General features: G+C 39.3%; 1 protein-coding gene across 11 annotated transcripts in view; it reads right to left on the reverse strand.

Moving 5' to 3' along the window:
* PARD3 (par-3 family cell polarity regulator) overlaps positions 1-20,895 on the reverse strand; it is a 461,320-nt gene that overhangs the window by 275,728 nt on the left and 164,697 nt on the right. The window lies entirely within an intron of this gene.

The raw sequence follows: 20,895 nt of genomic DNA on the forward strand, positions 1-20,895 counted from the left end.
TCTGGAAACTTTTGGCACACTAAAGTTAGTTTCTCTTGAAATACAACTTAATTTTTTCCTATTTCATTTATTATCCTACAACAAATATCCACACATCTATAGTCTTCTTGCCCAAACATAAGTTTCATTGCCTGTATATGTGACCTCTTAGCACTCTCCCACTCAGCGTCAGAACGGAGGGGACGTGATTTATCAGTTGTATTTCTCTTTACTGCCGCACTGGGAACCTTGAATGCAAGGTGGAAAAGGAAAAGGTGAAAGCTATGGCACGTAAGCAGCAGAAAGGCACGCTGGGCAAAAGCTGAGAATGAAAACCAGGACTATGTCTTAATGCTTTGATGAAACAGTTCCCAAAGAAGATGAAGGTGCATGTCTCGCAATACTAGCAGGAAAACACAATGACAGGAATTTGTTAAATGACTGGTCTTAAGCTTTTCAATATCTTTATGTTAATGCTATGTATAATAATATTAAAATAAAGAATCTTATTTTGCACGGCATTATAAAGACACTGAGAAACACAGTAAGTCATGCCACACAAAGAAAATATGTGAGATTTTGATTATTTTTTTTTATCAACTAGGACTCGTGCTGCTGAGATATGCACAAGTGTTACACAACCAAACACCAAACCAGTCACTCTATTTCATGTTCATTCTGGTCAGCAAGAATAACAAAGAAGTAATTCAGGTTTTTTCCCCACAATTGTTAGACTATTTCTCTTTCCTCCGAAATTTTTTTTTTTTTTTTAATTTTTTAACAAAGATATTCCTAAGAGTTAATTTCCAACAAATAAAACGTTTTCTTTTATAAATATGTGTACACATATTTATACACATACATATGCATATACACATATATTTGTGTATAACCGAACTAGAAGTAATTAAAAGAATATTTCAGGAAAGATAACTTTAATTATGCAGAAAAGTATTTATGGTCTGAGTCAACGCTACTTCAATTTTGATTACTCAGTATATACTCATAAATTCATAATAAGGGGTTTTTCTTTGATTGCCTTGTCTTCAACTACTTCAAGTTTCACAAAGCAGCTGAAGGTAAAGCCTCTCATTTCCCCCTAGATGGCAAACATAATAAAAGCATACTATCAAATCGCAAGAGATCTCTGTAACAAAGGTGGCACAGCTGCAGTCCCAGCAATGGCCCCACAACGTGTAATGAAGTGACCCATTAACAGCGGTGCCTGTGCTGCTGGCATGGCCCTAAACATACACTCTCATTTATTAGATTAGGCTGACCAAGAAAGTGGCTCTATAGTTTGTAGTGCGACTTAAGAAAAATACCAATCTATATTTGTTCAAGCAGCAGCCCATGCATATTATCCTGTTTGCCTTAGCTACCCACCCTACAACAGAGAATTACAATTTTCAAACATGAGTTCACTTGCTCCTTATGCTCATACATCTATATATAAGCACAGTGATAGCAAAATGTTCTTGTATTTTTACACTTTATTTTCAAATTGCGTGACAAAACAAAAGTTCATTTGGGTGAACTTCTATAAGAAGAGAAGCCAAATTGCCAACAAAGAATAAAGGAAGAAACCAGAATGCAAGTCAGCAGTTCTGGAGAGGAGCAAGAAATTGTCACTACCTTGCCTTTTGCTTTGTAGCGAAATCCTGATGGTTTGCACCATGGCAAGTAGCAGAGACTTTTCACAGTACAGGAATTATGCAACAGAATTCCCAAATATTAAGATTCTCCAGAGGAAACATTAACATGAGAACTCTCTCTACGAAATCTATTCACTGATGAGCCACCTTTAATATGACCCGTTTCATTTTAGTAAGGTTAGTTATTGAGGTATTTTCAGGCATTTCTTGAACACTTCTCCAAATCTTTTTAAAAAAGGTATTCTGTCCATGTAAAGATACAATGTGATCAGCTCTAGTCTCCTTATGAAAATGGTTCCATACATAAGGAAAAGTGATTTGTATTAGTAACCAAACTTCACAATAAAAGACAATAATTCAGGTATGTTGGATCTATGTATTTCCCAGTTAAACTAGAAATTTAAACATATTGTAATTTTTTTATATCATCCCCCCTCCCCCCCCAGAATGGGACAAGCACATAGAGCTGGCTCTGGTGTATACAGCTTAGCAATGGTCAATACCACTCCAGGTATTAATCCAAGAATTAAATTTTATTCATGCTATGTTAACCACAAATTGTAAATATAATCTCCTGCATTCCTCTCCCCAACTCTCTTCTGAGAGACCATTCTAATTCAGTTTTGATACTCTCCATTAAAACAACATAAAAGAATACATTGAACAGATTTTTCTAGCAATACATTGTTGGTTACAATCTTCTGGTTTACTTGAATTTATAGATTTGAAGAGGATATACTTTGAAATATTAAAAGGAAAATCAAAGTAAGGGAACTTAATAATTAAACCACAAGATGAAGTACGCATGGGACCAATGCAATGTCACTGATTCCAGGATGATGGCTGATACCGTTTGAAGTCTGTGGTTTCTTTGAAGAGTGGATAAAACAGCAATGAACTCTAATCACAAGGCTTCAAATACTCTGTGGCACTAATGCACTGTAAATATTGATTTGCTTCTGCAGCTAAGGTGCCTTTTAAATAAGCACTTGAAACGGTAAATCTAATAATGAATTACAGGAAGTTTTAAAGTCTCAGAATTAAGGAAAAATTAAATTAAAATTCATGAAAGTTACCACTAACACAGTTCTTGAGCCACATTCAAGGACTTGAAGTATTCAACCACAAGTCCAACACTGTAACTTCAGAAAGAATTATGTGTGACAGAGAATCCCATTAAGTTACGTACATAGCCACAGTTCTGCTAGAAAATGGTTATTTGTAGAATAAATCCAATCTGAATAACAAAATGTTCACATTCATAATCATGAAATTCTGACTGGAAGACTCACTTTATTAAAAGCAACAGCACTTTCACTATAAATTATAAAACCAGCCAATACACATTTTATAACCATCTTTAAATGTTAAGAACACAGAGTTGTACCTTCCCTTCCTGCCAGCAATTCCATTTTTATTTTAAAAGGGTCATCACCTTCTCTGATTTTCAAATGTGCTCATGAGCAAAAGCATTTGAGGATCTGGCAAATTTCATCCATAACGCTGAACACATCGTCCTGCATGCCAGCATTCAGCACAAAGGATGGTGGTCTCTCAGAGCAGAGCTAATATATACCTTCCCATACAAATTTCTTCTCAGATGTCAGCTTAGAGACATGACTAGAAATATACATATATATATATTTATATAGCATAGACAACATAATTTTACTCTGTGAAGATTTCAAGTGATGCTTTAGCTCCTCAGCGCCATTGGCAGCTTGCACAATTTGGCATGCAGTGAATTTAGGGCACAGAAATGAAAAATGATCTTATGGTCATTTCTGGCCACCTCACATAGACCATCAGGCCCATGACTGATGAGTAGACCTGAAAAGGACTGGGGTTTTTTTGTCTCTCCACACTCTAGAGACTTCTCTGGGAAAATGATGATTCCATACATTCAAAAAACTCTGTGGGAAAGAGTACTTTTCAACAAGGAAGCTGCTCAGGTTTCTGAAAGTGAGCCCATAGATATGTATGTACATCAGGGTGTGTTGTATACCAGTCTGGAGATGAGAGATAGAGACTCAGTGGTTTTATTGCCTGCGTTGCCCATCCAGCTCATCGTACAGCTCAAATCCTCATCCAGAGTCCAAGAGAAAGGATGAATCGGGGTCATCCTGGAGCTCAGGAAAGCAGGACTGCTTGTTTCAGCTTGAAGTACTTAAAACTACAAGTTAAGACTTTGTCTATATTTAACTGAAATACCTCTTTTAAAGTATTTAGATTAGCCTTGAGTTTCACACTCCAGCACAGCTCCCCAAGCTCTGGTTCCAATTTCAGTAGGTTCAGTTCAGATCCTCGTTCCACTGTTGGACACAGTGAGAGTCAAACGTCCCTTATGACCTTTGAAAGCTCAAATCCCCAAATTGGTTCAACTTTCATTCTTGGAAATCTCTAGAGACAAGACAATGGTAACTTCCAAAGACCACTGAACGCTGTTGTAAACTGGAGTACAGATAGAAGAAAAACATTTGGAGACAAAAACTAGCTGATTGTGAACTTATCCACAAACTCCATTAAACCCTAGCAGCAGCTAACATAAGCCAGCACTTCTCTACAAGATTAACAAAACAGCGTAAATCAACTGTAGGCATCTTGAATCAAAAAAAGAAAAAAATACTAAAACCAAAAGCAATTCCAAGAGGTGAGGAACTACTCCCCAGACAACTGCATCATCTGTCCTGCAGGAGCAAACTGAGGCATGCTGTATGGGGATGGCTGCTGGGAGGGATGCGAAACCGTAGCACTGCAAGGCTACCTACCAGTTGCCCATCTTTTCAGAAACATACTTTTGGACATGACAGCAAAGAAGACGATATATATATACATCACCAACTCTCTCTTCATGGCCCAAACAAGTATTTTTTCTCTCCCCTAGAATCCATTCCACTTTTAAGTAATGATTATTTAATAAAAGAATTTGCAGCATTTCCCAAAGTGAATACTCTTTACTGGGTCAAAATCTTCAGAATTTTTTTTTCCTAAATTTGTATTATTTTCTCCAAGTTTATCTGCCTGTTACTAGTTATCTGCCATTCACTTACAAAACTCTCTTTTCTTATAGCATTTCTCTTTCTCTTATAGCATTTCTCCCCTAAACAGTGCTACACAGCACATAACTTCACCTCTGCCTCTCTTAATTCTCTATTACTGTTCATTTTTGTAAATACTATTCTGGTCTTAACTTGTTCAGAAGACACCCAGAATAGTGTATTTCTCTTACGAAACACCCTCAGTGCTGCCTTACAAGAAGTATCCTCCCTGTCTTTTTTCGAACTTTGACACTAATACATAGTCAACAATAATTACATTTGGGTATTTTATTGTCATGTCAATCCAGAATATCCACAGAAATCCTAAAACTTTTTCTATAGCTTCACTTCAGCATCTTTGTCTTGTTAATTAACATATATGTTCCGTTTAGATCTATATTCTTATGTTAGCTTCTATTTATTCAGAGTGAACTAAATTATATTTTTCCAGTATGTGTACCACTTCTCTATTGAGTTATTTATCTTTCCTCCATTCGTATTATTCTCTTTTCGTAGCTTTTCAACATCTGGAAATTTAATTAACATACTATTTACAGTACTGCTTCTCCCAAATTTAAAGATGTTAAATAAAACCGAAACTAACAGGAATCCTCATGACACCCTACTGGATAACAATCTCCAGATTAAGACTGCCTCCAACTTTTAAGATTTCTACGCTGATTTTCAAACCATGCTGAAGTGTTTATGTTCACATTAACTTGGAATTTCCAAGATGCTTAAATTTCTATCAAATGCTTTAACATTTGCAAATATTACAGCAATTGTGCATCATTCATCTACAAATGCCAACTACCTAGTGGTCACGGCTCTCCCTTTCAAAATTACAAGAAAGCTTAAGATTACATAGTTTAGATAATTAGCATTTCTCTACTTGAAAATATGTTTATGCTTAATAACATCAACTTCTAAAATGCATTTCTCTACATTCAGAACTCTTAGTTAAGTAACAAGACTGCCACTCCTCTTATAGGGGGGAAAAAAAAAAATCATTGTTAACTTCACACAATTCCAGATATTTATAACTACTTCATGTACAAACCCAACTGTTTTCAGTTATTCTTCTAGCTGTTCATCTAAAACAACAGCTTATGTACTTCCTCACAGACATATTTCCAATGTTATCAAATATTGTTCTCTGCTTTCTTATTTCTTTAGCTTTAAAATGGCACATTTATAAGCATTCGCACATTAAAATCACGACAAATCACAATTATTCTGTCTTCTTCATACCACTTCATACCGTGCACTTGGAGATCTGGCAGGCAGCCATATCAGGAGCGAGGCAGAGGCTATACCATGGCACTACAAATGCACAGTGTGGTCTGGCAGGTGAATGAGGCAGGTCATGGGACTCTTACACCCAGCCTGCAAAATCTGACAGGTGTGCGTATGTCCCTAACCATGATATGAATGTAGAGAAACTACACTTGGCTGTATAAAACATACAAACAAAAACCCATGGCATGCTAGCATATGTTTAAGAAATACAAGACACTATATTAGCATGCCTATGATCAAAAATGACTCACAGAAAAGTAAGATTATCTCTGGAAAAATGCACAGTAGTGAAAAGAATACAACCAAGCCACCAAAAAAAGTCTTATTATAAAGCAAAAGAAAGAAGAAAAGTCCTTATCTTCTTAGTATCATTTTCAGTTTCTTTTATAGAACCTAAGTTTTCCATTTTCCCAACCGTGACTGCTCAATGACTTCGAAATTCAGAAATAAGAAAACATCAACCTGCCACAGCTATATTTTAGTAATGAGGTAATGTTAAATCCTTATCTTGAAAGGCCTTTAAAATAACAATCTTCTTTCTCTACTATTCTTTCTTTTTACTTTTAAATACTGAGATCCAGGAGGAAAAAGATGATTGCACCTTGAAACTCAATTTACTTAGACACTGACTTTTAAAGCTAATTAGAGAAAGATCTTTAAAACTGAAATTAAAATTTAATTACCTACACCCTCTCCGTCTCCTTTCTCTGGGCTTTTTTTCTAAAATGCAAATATATTTGCATGCCAAAAGAAAAGACAAAAATGTCAGGTCTTACAAATGTTCTACTCGTCTCTGTCAAAAAATTATGTTTCAGTACATTTTAATGAGCTGCAGTCTCAGGTTTTTTTGGGTACATTCTTCATGAATTTCCTTGAAACATGCTGGATTACCTATTTTCACACTACTGCTACAAATGTAGGACAAATGCACTTCTAGTCCCCCAGATGTCAAAATTTTGCAAAATCTGTTCCTTACTTCATCACAGTTGTGCGACAGCAGAAGCAGCAGCATCTTTGCTGCTGCTAAAGTTTTTTTGCTTACATCCATGATCATGCCTTGCTAATAAGACTCGGATTGATACTTAGTTATACTATAATGACGACACTGTATTTTGCATCTTCATTCACAAGTCATTTTGCAGTGCAGGCAAGGGTTTGCAGTGACAGCAAATAACTGAGTTGATAATGCTTCACCGCTGTGATACACAGGAAGAAAATTGGCACATAGTTTTTCTTGCCACAACTTTGAAAAATCCCCTAAAATTTAATAGTAACACAATGAAGTGAAGTGAAAACCATATATTGTTTATGGGCTGTTTTCGGTAGCCTCAGAAAGGCTCACTTAAAGGAAGAAGTTTGCAACTTTTTCCTGGACAGAAAGGAAGAAATATAGGTGCCACAATAGGATTTAGATTTTAACTTGAAGAGCTCAGTTAGGAAGAACCAGGAATGATATAATGTGTATAATACACGTTACGTTTCTTTCATCAGTGACTTTCAGCCAGAGAAAACCTGCTGTGGTTGCCAAGGCTGTGACCCCCTTCTGGTCCCCAGGCCACCACCGTGCCTTTACACGAGGAGGAAAAAGGGTGGGCAGAAGTGCCATTACTCTGCAGTCCCAGATATTAGGGCTTCAGAACTACTTGTCAGTCTATATCTGTTTCTGACTTATCCTAGAATAAATTCTCTCAACATCTGTTGCTGACACAGCCTCGTACATCACTACATCACCTCACATGTGAGGTGGGAATTCCTATGTGGATCACATCCAGACACCAAAGAGTTAAGCATGCTTAATTGCAATTCAGCAGGTGTGTAATTAACAAAGGATTTATTGTTACACAAGTCCTTACAAAGCTGGTAGGGGAATCTCCTTCCCTACTCTCCATCAGAACCTAATGCCACACCCACTGGCTCATGAATTACGGTGCTAATTGACTTTTCAAAAAGGTAATGGTCTGCACTGCCCAGACGGCTGCAGAGCCTCTGCGGCTCCTGCTCAGTGAAGGAAACCCTACTCACCAGCCGCTTCCCGGGCAAACAGTGAGGAATGAAAACCTACAGCATTTCTACCGGGGTTTAGAAGGGGAAAAAACCAGCCAAACTTCTGGATTAGTAAAGACATCACAATGGGACCATCACCGAATAGTCCAGTGTGTACACAGGATATGGTAAATAACAGGTGGCAGTAGGGATGCTACTGGTATCTTAACTATGTGAACAGCGAACCAGTTACGTATGATGGTTGTTTACCTCATGTTTGAAACAGTGAGGGAAGAGGTATTTCTTTGCCAGTCATCAGATGAATATTCCATCTTTTAAAGTGTTTGGCTGTTAATCTGGCATGTCTCCACGTTTCTGTGGAGAACCTCCTCACTATTAAGCAGGCACTGGGCACCCAGCCTCTCCTTCCCGGAGGCTGGGAAGAGCATGGCCGGCTCCAGCCTTGCTCCACTGCAGACAAGTACAGGAATCATCAAACACCCATCTGGGGTTTTTCTGAGATATAAAAATGATCACTTACATGCAGCTCACAGGTCATTGTCAGGCTGGAGAAGGCTACCATTTGGGAATATCAACACCTGGAGATAGATCTGAACCTGCGTTACCCAAAATCCACATACCTTTATTAGAGTAATTATTTAGATGGATATTTAACTGAAGCATAATAGTTATGACAACCAAGAAAACTTGACTACAATCACTTAAAGGGGGTATTTTGTCAGAAATTATTTGTGCATACATTTTCATAGCTATATACACAAAAATTAAAGAAGAACGAACGTGTGGGAAGGAATAGCCTCTGTGCACACTACCAAGTTTCCAACACAGAAAAAAAAAAAATTACAGCTAACAACTGTAATAAGATAGAGAGTGAACATAGTCCTGAACAACTATTAAAAATGACTAACAGCTTCTGCAGTTTTAATGGCACTTGCTCTTGTTTCCATAACAGAACCATTTACTAGGATTATTAGAAACATGTTGGTACATTCATGAAACACACTGTCATTTAAAGTGTTATCAAATCTCTGCAAGTTAGCGTTTCGCTGAGCTCATATCTGCCACTGATGACAACAAAGAGTAAAAGACCTCAAGCAGAACTCAGAAGAGGCCATGTCATGCCACCTCATGTGCTTAGGTAGACAATTTTTAGCACAAGGCTCTTCTGCACTCAGGTACTAATAGAGCTCAAAGGCAAAGCACAGAGCATAAAGATCTCAAGCTGAATATCTGAAGACAAACCAAGTATTTGCGTGTTTAAGTAATGAGACAAAATGTCACCAACCCTCCTCATCCACAGGGGATGCACAGCTGCGGAGCTGCCATGCCCGTGACATGGGAGGGCAGACAGCGCAGCTCTCTGCAAGAAGATGCGATGCTGTGCCTGACCTTTCATTAGGGGTAGGTCAGAGAATGGTCTGGCAAGCTGTGAAGTTTGGGGAGTACACAAAACTAACAGCATCCAAACAAGCTCTTTCCAATTTCATGAGTGTTGAGTAAGAAGCTTCAGCTATCAGCACAACATGCTGAAATCTTCTCATTAATTCTCAAGGTTAAAGATCACTTTCTGCAGAAAACTCCAGTGTTCCCAGTAGCCAAATAGGGAGTAAGACAATTTAGTCTACATTGGAAGTTGTTAGTTAAATTGTTCGGATAATGCCCACAATGGGACAATAAAACAGAACACCTCCTATTCTCCAAGGGGTGACAGACCAACAGACATCTTTCATTCTTCTTCTTTACTAGAAACAGTTTATAATTATAAAGTATATTCCCTTCTTTTTCAAAACCATGCCTAATGAGCAGTAGGAGACTAGCTGCTGCTTGAAGCATGTGCAAAGTTGAACATTGCTGTCTACCTTTACATGTACTTTACTAAGTCCCTTACGACAACAGAGAACCTGAACTGTTCTCTTCTGGAAATGTAGAAAATTTTCTATACCTTGGAGAAACTTTGGCAACACCTATCTTTTTTTCTGTTCTTCTTTTGTTCTCCCTCCCCCCACCTGTTTTTTCTCTCCTCCCTTTTACAACTCTGGAAAAATGCGGTTACGCTGCATGCTTAATTACACACCTCTCCACTCCTCTTTTTTTATTTCACATTGCCAAGGCTGAAGAGAATCAAAAATTATTCCTAAAAGTTCAAAACCAAGAATAAGCAAATAGAAAGAGCCTCAGCTGAAGTTCAAAAAGAAATCTCACTACATGAAAGACAGTTCATGAATTTTTGGATCAATGACTTTTCATGCTTGCCGTTGCCAATTTTCATTATAATTTGTGATTGGTTCTAGCCCAGAGATGAAGATCATGTTTCTTAGTGGAGAAACAGCTTTAGCCAGAACTAACAGAAGATATTTACTGAAATACTATGGTATATACTTCATGCCAGAATTTGTCAGGTTCCCAGCAGCTAACTTTTCCAAGCTGCCTCCACACCACAAGCCTCCCTCCTTGTCTCATCCTAGAATGTGCTACAACAATTTCAAATATCTGCAGGCAGAAATGGAACATGAAGCAGACAAATTTTATTTTACAAAAATTATTAATATTTTTAAATTATTATTATTATTATTATTCCTTTTATACTATTAAGGTGTTTTCATTCTGTTTCATTCTTCAAGGGAGATTAATAACCTATTTATTGTTCTGCAGCCCAAAGTGTATTGATACACTGAAATGAGAAAAGGAGGGGACAGCCAGCGTATATTACTTGGTCCTCTTCCATTAGCACGAATAATTGGAGGCTGTTCCTTGAACATGAGGAATCCCAACAGATTCAAAGGAAAATCAATAGCCCAGGATTATCCAGAAAATGTCCTGCAAGTAGTCAGTTGGACGAGAGTAGTCTGCAAAACCCTTCAAACGCATTGCATTTTCCACAGAGCAGCACAAAAATGCTGTTACAACTGATCTGGTAACTGAACGCCTCCTGCCCCTGAACCCAGTTAAGTGCCCTGTGCTACTACTACATACAACTCACTCTCTCCAAGGCCTCTCTGCAGAAAGATAACAAGTTGACAAAACCTCTACTGAGGACAGACAGAAGAGAAACTGGGGGAGCATAGGAACTACAGTTCCTCTAGCCCACGTAAGGCCACTGCCAGGGCTTCCTGCACATGGGCTGATGTCAGAGTACTCACCTCCCTGAGAGCCATGCACCCAGACACTGCCCCTGCAGCACCAAGGCTAACCACCTCAGTCAATGAAAAAAATATATCCAGGAGTAAAGCAGGAACATGGAAGGGTCACTATCCATCCAGCTGTCAACGTGGAGATGCAAAGGAGGAGCTACTTTTCTGGATGAGTGCCCCAGCTGCACTTTGATACCACAGTCAGGATGTAAAGGACAGCTGTAAGAGCACTACGGTGACCGATCCTCAGCATCCACCGGCTTCCCCTACCCAGCTTGTAGCTGCGTATCTGTAAGATGCTGCTGCTACAACCAAAAATAAAATTCAGTGTAATAATATTTTTTAACTTAAGCTCTCCACAAAGGCTCTGTGAAATGCAATTCAGGTGTTTTCGACACCTCAAAACGAAGAAAGTTATCTTGCATAAACACTAAAAAAAAGCCATAGAAGAGAGCTGTCTCCTGTACTGATGGAGTTATTTCTTTAACCCACCTGAGAGCAATGGATTTTAGGGAACAAGTCTTAGTATCATCATTTTTATCTTACATTAGAATTTAGAAAACTTCCTGGTATTAAGCAGTGTCCCGAGCACACTGATTTTTCAATCCATGCATCCTTCTGAGGTTTGTACACAGCACCTGAACATTCACAGAATAAACATAGGGAAGATGTACAAACGACTGAGAGCAGAACATCCATAGGCTCTCACAGATCATCAACTTCTCTGCAGGATGCATCAAGCAGTCAATGTGCTTCTAACAGGAAACCTTCTCTGTTTTTTCAAGTGCTTAGTTCAAAATCTGAAAGTTAACTCTAAGAAATTGTTCACATATACTATGCCAAACTACACTATTTTTACATTAAACCTGGTGCTTCTGGCTAAAAACTACTTTACTGTTTAATAAAAGTAGCTATCTTGAATTTAATGTAAAATAAGAGAGCAGAAGAATAGCTTATTTTTCAGTTACCTGTGTTTATGCAGTCTCTGAAGGCAGAATATTTTAACAACTGTATGAGAACTAGTGTATTTAATATTTCATACGAGATGTCAAAAAATCTACCACATTAAATAATATCTCAGATACTCACTCATCACTACAAATAAAAAGGCTATTTAAAAGAAAGAACCCTCATGCAGATATTTTCTAAGGTCACCCCAGAACAAAAGTAAATTTGTATTCATACAGACACGTATTAGTTTTAGTTGGGAACTTGTGTGTACAGAAGTTGAAACATCTTCCATATCATTCACATAAACACTAAAAATATTTCTTAAATTTTTCTGAAACTAAATAGCTTTCTAAGAGCAAGTTCATTACTTTGTGTTTCTTCTCTGGAATTTGTAAAACTATTTTTAAAGTTATTAATTCATGACGTAGTTCACTTTTGTGTCTCAGATGAGATTTGGATTTATGTATTTTTAAAGCATTTGAAAGTACTTCCAAAGGATGTTTAACACCCTTTCTCTTAGACTCAAGTTCAAATTGAGGAGCAGGGAAAACTTACCCATTGGTCACGAAACACATATGCAAAATGCAAACCTCCTCAAGAAGTTTAAAAAGGGAGCCAAGATCAAGCATATGTGGGAAACCAATTCTGAATCTTAATAACAGAGGGTGTCCCCTCCTCTCCACAACAGAATATTTCTAAGAGAGCAGCTCTTCTTCATCAAGCAACAGACAGCGAGAGGAAAGACCACTTGCAGAGGAATGACTCTTGGATGCAGGTATTACAAAACACGTTGCTGCTGGACAGGAGGACAGGTTGGCCTGCTCCCTGTTCCATGCTCAGCATCAAGCACCCCTCACTCACCTCCCCCAGTTTTGATTGGTTCTTGGAATACAACCGTCGTTGTACCTTTTGTGTGATTAATACAGCGATTCTAACATAGGGCAGATTAAAATAAACCAAACAGGTATATTTGCTTTTTCTGAGATTACCAAAACCGTTTGTGTAAAGCAAGGTTGCTTCATGTTCCTCAGAAGCAGTTCCGTTATCTCAAATACAACTGCTGGATTAAAAACATCAATCAAGTGTAATAATTCTTGCTGTTTCCACATAGCTGGAGAGAAAAACAGTTAAACATCCAAGAGCTTTGCTGCTCCTCTTCAGCAGCAGCACCTCAGCAGGGCTGGGAAGCAGCTACAGTGAGAGGAACAGGAACCAAAACCACCTAAGACCACACATTCAGATGTCCACACTCCTCACTCCTGGTTGGCACAGGGACAGCATTGGTATGCTGGTCCCCTTGGCCTGCTAACTCCAGCAGAGACAGGGAGAGAGAGAGATCAGGAGACAGAGAGATGATGATCCATAACCTACAGGTAGGTACAGAACATACCCCACCAGGTCACTGAATCGCGCTGTCAGAGACATCCCCATCAAACAGTCCCTCCCAACCCCACTTTCTGACTACAGAAGGTTTGCAGCTCTTGTTCCTGCGCACACTTTGTGCTTTAGGAAGTCTGCGATGCAGCCAGAGAAGACAGAAAGCCACCTCTTCAGTAAATGCCACTTCACAACCCCATTCCTCACGGGTTTTAACAATTTTCTTTCCCTTTTCATTTTACAGCAGAGGAAAAGGGAAGACCTGGACATCACATGCTTTGAATTACATTCTTGTGGGACTCACCTGGAGGTGACTAAAGAAATAAAAGATTAATCCACAAAAATATAGTATTAAGTTCTTTAACAAAATATACTGTTGCAGATCTTGCTATCAAGAAAAAACAACCTCCCCTGGCCCAAACTGGAGGATAAAAGTCTTTGCATGAACAAAACAAACACAAAAATTCTTGGATCAAAATTCACCCAGCAGCATGAGGCTGAAAAAATTTTCCTACTGATTTACTACATGGCAGTTTTCTTGTCTAGCCTTTCCAAACAGCGATCTAACATTAGTGTGAGGACAGCGAGAGGGAAAATTGCTGCCTAAGTGGCGGGTTTGTTATTGTTTGACAATTCTAAAGAGTTCACTAGAAACTTCTAAAAGGAGCATCTCTAATTCCCTGAAATTACTGATAATCGGCCAAGTGAATGGAGAACAATTATGAAGAAAATTGAATGCTTCCAAACGCCAATTTGCTATATATCCTGAATTAATATTGCATAAGCATTTTTATTCTCTTACTGTAAAAGCAAAGGAATAAAAACCTAGGCCCACAGGCATTCTTGCATGGCTTTCCTTATAGAATTTTATATCATCATCATTTCTGCATTTTGTAACCATACTTCGCGTTTATGTAGTGACTTACATCTTTAACCTATTTTTCTTTCAAAAAAAAAAAAACACGTCTGTAAGGTAAACTGTCTTCTGCATTGAAGGTTCAACAATAAGCAGTCATGCTACAACAGCATGAAGCCCCCTAATACAGCCAGAGACGTAAGCTGTTTTTTCCTACTAATTAAGTCAGACCAGACTTGAAGCCACTGTTGCAAAATACAGTCTTGGGAATTTTTTGTGGTACAGCTACGCCAGCAGTTGGCCGTGAAGTAAAAGAGGTAAAGAGGAGAGATACTTTGGGAAGCAAAGGGCTCAAGACGTCCATTTTTTTAGCAGAGTAAAAGCAGATCAGTTTCTGTTAAAGAGCCAAGAGAGTGTAAAAAGTTAATGCAGAATTTTTATCAGCCCCAGTTTCCTGGGTAGCAGCTCAGTCACCAGCCAGCCCCACAGGAGAATGGGACCAGCCCAAGCCATGGTGATGGAACCAGATGCTGTCCATCGCCCTAAGTCTGCACTAAGGACAAGCTGAATCAAAAGACAAATGCAGAAAACTTTTAAAGCGAATTTTCTCCTTTTCTCCTAAAAAAGCCCAACCAAAACAAAACCAAAACAAACTAATGAAAAAACCCCTACCAAATAAACACACTCTCCACCTACAAACAAAACAGGGTATGGATGAATGAGAAACCAGGTTGCTGGAGGGTTTGCAGGAGGTAAGGATATTACAGCAGTAGAGCTAGGGAAAGACAGGCTGTGACAGATGGGATGGGGAGACTACAGAACCGGCTGGAATGGACACCGTAAACAGGGGGAAAGAGTTAAGAATGTTAAGAAAACAAACACAGAAGAATGTTAAATGCGAAAAGCACAAGTCCAAGTATGGGAAGAATCATTCACTACACACAATGCAGCATTACAGCAAGACTCCAAACAAGCCTCATAACTCAAATCCTGAAGACACCCTGTGATCATCCTGTCAAACACCTATATAAGCCCAGGTACACTGTGCAATAATGTCTGCATTTAGTCTTTTAACTTCTGCTGGAAATACAGAAAAATATTGACTTTAATTTCAAGACTTCAAGAGACAGAGAATCCATCAAAGCCTCAGGACTGTCATTTTTAAAGCTCTGCAATTCAGTGAATGTCTTCTACGGCTGAGACATCCACAGTTTGTGTTTCAGGAAAGGTAATTCAAAATGTCATCATGCACTTATACAAATCTAAGATTACACACAATACCATTTTTCATTTTGTGATTAACACTTGAGAAATAACAAAAGTGTAATCATGTGGGATTAGCCTTCCTTTTCATGTCTAACTTTTTTTTGCAGTTGCTGGAATGGACCGGGTCTCAGATCCTATAGATAGTTTTGCAAAGAGAAAGGGAGAGAGGGGGGCAGCAGAAAGAAACCTACTCACTTCTCTCTCATAAACATACATCATTTACATGGCTCCTAGGGTAATTGTTTATATGGCAAAGTAACATCAAGGAAACAGTTAAGTATTTTCATTTGTCGCTAGGGAGGTAAACATTCTTTGCCACTAGCTCCTCCTTTTTTTTTTTTCTTTTCTGATCCATGCTTCTTTGTTCTTTAATTCTTCAAATTCTTCATGCCTTCTCTTTTCCTTTCTCCCTCTGTTTCTGATCACGGGCTAATATGAAGTAGTTGTCTCCTTTCTAAAATTTCCAGAAGGCATCAAGTTCACCCAGCTGCACTGGGTTCTCAATCTGGAAGTCAACAAATGGAAACAGAAGGAAGGCACATCAAGTCACCAGCTAACCTCCTCTTGGGTTAAAGCCTCATCCCTGTCACACATGCTGAGCATCTCACGTTCTGCAGCTTGATAACCACAGACAGAAATCACAGAGCACACAAAGAGCCTTGATCAGCAGCCCTATCTTTGACATTTCCTCACTTTCCATTGCTAAAAATGACCCTTCAGGTGTCTTAAAGCAAATGACAGAAAAAATAGTGAGGAAGTGAGGAAACACAGAACAAACAATTTATATTGCAGTGCAAGTGAAAAAAAGTAAGAAAATAGTTATAGTTAAAATGAAAAAAATACATTTAATTTGGCTGGTCAAGGTGAAAATTAAACTCTGGATTAAGCACATGTATCTATGAGTGAAAATTACCATCCATCTTGCTAAAACTATGACTTTAAGATCAAGAACTTTTTCCAAGGTAAGATCAAGCAAACATCATATTTTCTTTACATGTCACATATGCCACTCACTCACTTAAGTTTAAAAAAAAAAAAAAAAAAAAAAGGGGAAAAAAAAGGGGAGGAAAAGTAAGGAACAAATACAAGTACAGCTTTCCTTACAAAAGCCATCACTTTTGATACAGCATAAGATGCATTATTGGATTTAAACTTACTAAATTCTGTAAAACATGGTCAATGAAATGCCTTCCTCCTGCAGAGGTCTGAAACTCTGTTCCTTTCTGAGGAAATTCTAACTATGTACAAATCTTATCAGCCTTCATACAGAAAACACTGAAAATCTCTTGTCCTAGAACTCAAGACATCTGCCAGATCTGGGAGGCATAAAGTAGAGAAAAACACAACGTTGATTCACAAGGACTCAGTGCCTGTTAAACACGATTGGATTTGCAGAAAAACCTTGAAAGCACATGTACTCAGAAAATATTTAAAACATCTGGTGAAACCTAGATGAGGGAAGGGGGGAACACGTGCCCATAACATGAGAACAAATTAAAATACTTCATTAAAAATATTTTTCACCCTTAGTAAAACATTCCGACTTTGAAAAAGAAAAATGGAAATGAACAGAGCAAAATCCTAGCCCTGGGAGAATTCAGAAACTGAAGCCAGTACACGGCACATACAGCACAGCACAAATTGCTCAGTATGAGTGAAGTTGATGTACTGCCTCAAGGCTTTGAGTAGTAATTGAATATTCAATTCAGCTCGTAATAGGAATCCCATGCAAAGAACTCACATCCACATCCACGAAATCATTCCAGTAAAATGCAGAATGAAGTAAGACTCCTAGAAACTTGCTTGTACACCAGCAGTCACACCAGGTAAATAGCACATAAATATCAGTATTACAATACTGCCCTGAATTCGCAGCCATTGAGAACTTTACGGAAATTCTAATATAAAAGCACAGACAAGTCTACACATGCACGCACTGCACTCCTCTGCGAGCTCATCCCGCTGGGCCTGCACCCATGCCGGTGTCCGCATACCGCAACAAGAAGACTGCGGGGTCTGACCCTGGCAAAGCGCCCGCTGCCCGAGCACCGGTCCCCTTCTGGGGCATGCTCCCGGGCACGGCCGCCCCGCTGCCATGCAACAAAGCCGCTGTCTGCACCCTCGGGAGTCCAACTGCTCGCTCCCAGCATCACCGAGGACACAGCTCAAGCATGCACTTTTTTGGTACTCATCTTCCATGCGCTTTCTGGGTTTGCTGCCACCACAACGTACTACTGCATAGATGAACTGCCAACAGACACACACAATTTCAGGTAAACTCTTCAGCTAACACAAGAAATACGCAGACCAAGCTGTAATAAACAAACATCTATGCATATTTGTAGCTGCAGTTTCACTGTAGCTTTTTCATCCTTCGCTTTTTGGGGGCCAGGTTTTTAAACAGTTCAGCTTTCTCCTCCTTCCCTCCATTACTGCTTACATGCGGCTTCTCCTCCTCTTCTTCCTCCTCCTTCTCTGGCTCCCTGAGACAGCCCTGCTCACCACCGAGCCACTGCTCCGGCAGAGACCCTCTCCCCAAGCCTTCAGCTACACATCCCACACCGCTGTTCGCTGCCAAAGTGCAAACTAGAAATACTATCTCAGTACCAGCAATAACTGCAAACAGATTTCCCCCTACCCTTATGGGTGGATAAAGTGAAAATACTTATTTCACTGTAATGTTATGTTTTAAGCAACATAGCAAAGAGCTATTGGAAAGCAGAATTACGGGAAGCCTTTGTCCACTTATGTTTTATTACTTTAAAAGTGAACTTAAAACAGAGGTAGAGGTAAATCATCTACATGTACAAAACTCACAGAAATATTGCCTACTATGTCAAACTAGAGCAGTAACTTTATTCACTCACTTAATGGATATTTCTCACGGATAAATGTCATGCAGTTCATTTGAAAAAGCAGTTCCATAATTTTTTCACTGCAGCACTCCTAGTAAGCCCTTCATTTTTATTTATTTTTCCACGAGTCAAGAGCCCAACTAAAATTTTAAATAAAACATGAAGAGACTTCACTATGCAAGACCCTTCAGATGGAAATCATCATGAAAATCAGGCAGTGCTTGACCTAAAATCCCTCTGTCATCTAATGAAGGTCTTAAACATCAGAGCTTAAAATGGGTTGGAATAGAAGCAGCTAACATCATTTTTATATTTGGTGGAGAAAGCTTTCATACACAGAAAACATTTCTGACGTTTTGGTTCCAAAAAGCCCAAAAGCAGAGAGATCAAGAGAGGACTTACCAAAAAATCATTGAAAGATTAATTTGTATACTGCATAGGGCTGGTTAAGAAGGCATATGTGTCCATTCTCTAACTTGTCAGAAACTGGTGAACATAATTTTATTCTTTTATAATCTACTAAAAATGCTAGCATTGCTTCAAATGTCATTTCATTTGAAACAGTCTCAGCAGTTGTTGCTCACCGTTATTAAGTCTGCAAACCTGCAAAGGCATTTACTTTAGCAGCCTGTATTCAAGGGATGGCTCCTTTCCCCAGCCACCCACTCAGAGGCTGAGCACGTATACAAAGAGCTTTCTACTCCCATGCCGATGGGAAGCCACGATGCCCTGAACAGCAGTAGGGGCAAGATGGCCATAACACCCAGATACTGCATGATGTGTGAGGGAATGGGGTACACAGGCACTCAACTGTGTAGAACTATAAAGGCAACTCAAAGTCCTTCAGTGCTTATTAACTCCACATCATGCTTGTTCCCCCAGATTTAGGCTGGCTTTTCAGTGCCGCATGGCATGACCTGTTATGCTTCGAGGTTTCAGAACGTGTGGCAAGAAAAAGTACAGCTGCCTCTTTGCAGTGGTTTACCAATTTGGGAGCAGTACCACATGAGGTGACTAGAAGCCAGTGTCAGACACAAGGCAGATGACGCTGTTGGTTTAACCATGAAATTCCATAGAAGTTTCTCATACTCAATTTTACTCTGAAAAAAAGATAACATGGGACTATCTGCATTCACGACATACTGTCCGTGACCCAAATACACTTCCCAAGCATAATTATGGCTGTGTAGGAACTTCCTAGAACCATGTAAAATTCCTCCGTGGGTCAAACTGAGAAGCCGTTGGCTTTGTAAAACACCACTTAGCCTTTCTCTTCCAAATATAAAAATGACCAATTTTAAGGCAACAAAGGCAACATCCTACTTGATAAAGAAAAAAAATCTTCTATATAAAAATTTACTTTTATGGTGTGAGGTAAATCACATGCAGAAGGGGGTCCATAGACATGTATTTCAGAACTGGTCAGCTCTGTTTCTCTCCCATCAATGGAGATTAGCCAGTAAAAGAGGTCAGAGGAACTCACCCTAATGGTGTCCATTCCTCTCCAGGAATGAGAAACTGGGCTGCCTTGAGTATTTAGCTCAGATGCAGAACTTGAAGTCTGTTGATATTAACTTCATCCGTTGTGTCTGCTCTGAATCAGCTGTTGCCCAGCAATTGCCAAAAGAGTCCCAGTTTTACTTCCAGTTGTGAACACTGCTGTACTGAGAGCTGAATCAAATCCAGCCCCTCGGGATAAGGTTTTAATGGTTGATCAAAGTTTGCTTTGAGAAGCCTAGTCCCCAACTCATGCGCGTCTCCAGAAGCTAACACAATAGCTCGCTATTGCTATCTTTGTACAGCCCTTTACTGTATGCATGTAAGTAGTAGTACAAACATTTTATCTTAACCTAAGCTCCATTTTTGCTTTTGTTCATAAACTCACATGGTCCCCAACTCCCTTCCCATATATACAATCACTTCCGGTTTCTGTAAATCCAAAAACGTTGACAGAATTAATCACCTAAATCCATAACAGAGGCAAGAAACACAGACCAGAACACAGCCCAAGTTCACATCCACCTCCAATCCCAAACAGCCAAGCTCTGGCATCAGCCCGGGTGGTGAAGGCCCCTCCAGCGGGGTGGCTCTTGGGTCACAAAGGGGGACCCCATCTGCCCCCACAGTGTCACAGAGGGGGAGACAAGGGAGCCCTGCTTGTGGACTGCTCGGAGACACTGAGCTGCACTGAGCTGAGCTATGCCGGCAGAAGAGCGGGCAGTGGGCTCGTGCCTCATCTCGGCTCAGACCGGGTTCATGGGCTCAAGACAGGCTTGTCACCTTCATGACATCCAGCGCTATTGAGGCCCAAAATCTCTGGAGGAAAGTTCTTCTAAACACATGCTTGATTCTCACTCTAAATGCTTAATCTGCCCCTAACATGAACCCACAGCATTTCTGAAGCTGGAGCTTATCTTACTTACACAAGACATTTAAGATTTACAACAAGAGATGGGTGGGAGAAAGAACTAATTTTATCTTTTT

This window comes from Accipiter gentilis, chromosome 4 (assembly GCF_929443795.1).
Source record: "Accipiter gentilis chromosome 4, bAccGen1.1, whole genome shotgun sequence".
NCBI lineage: Eukaryota > Metazoa > Chordata > Aves > Accipitriformes > Accipitridae > Astur > Astur gentilis.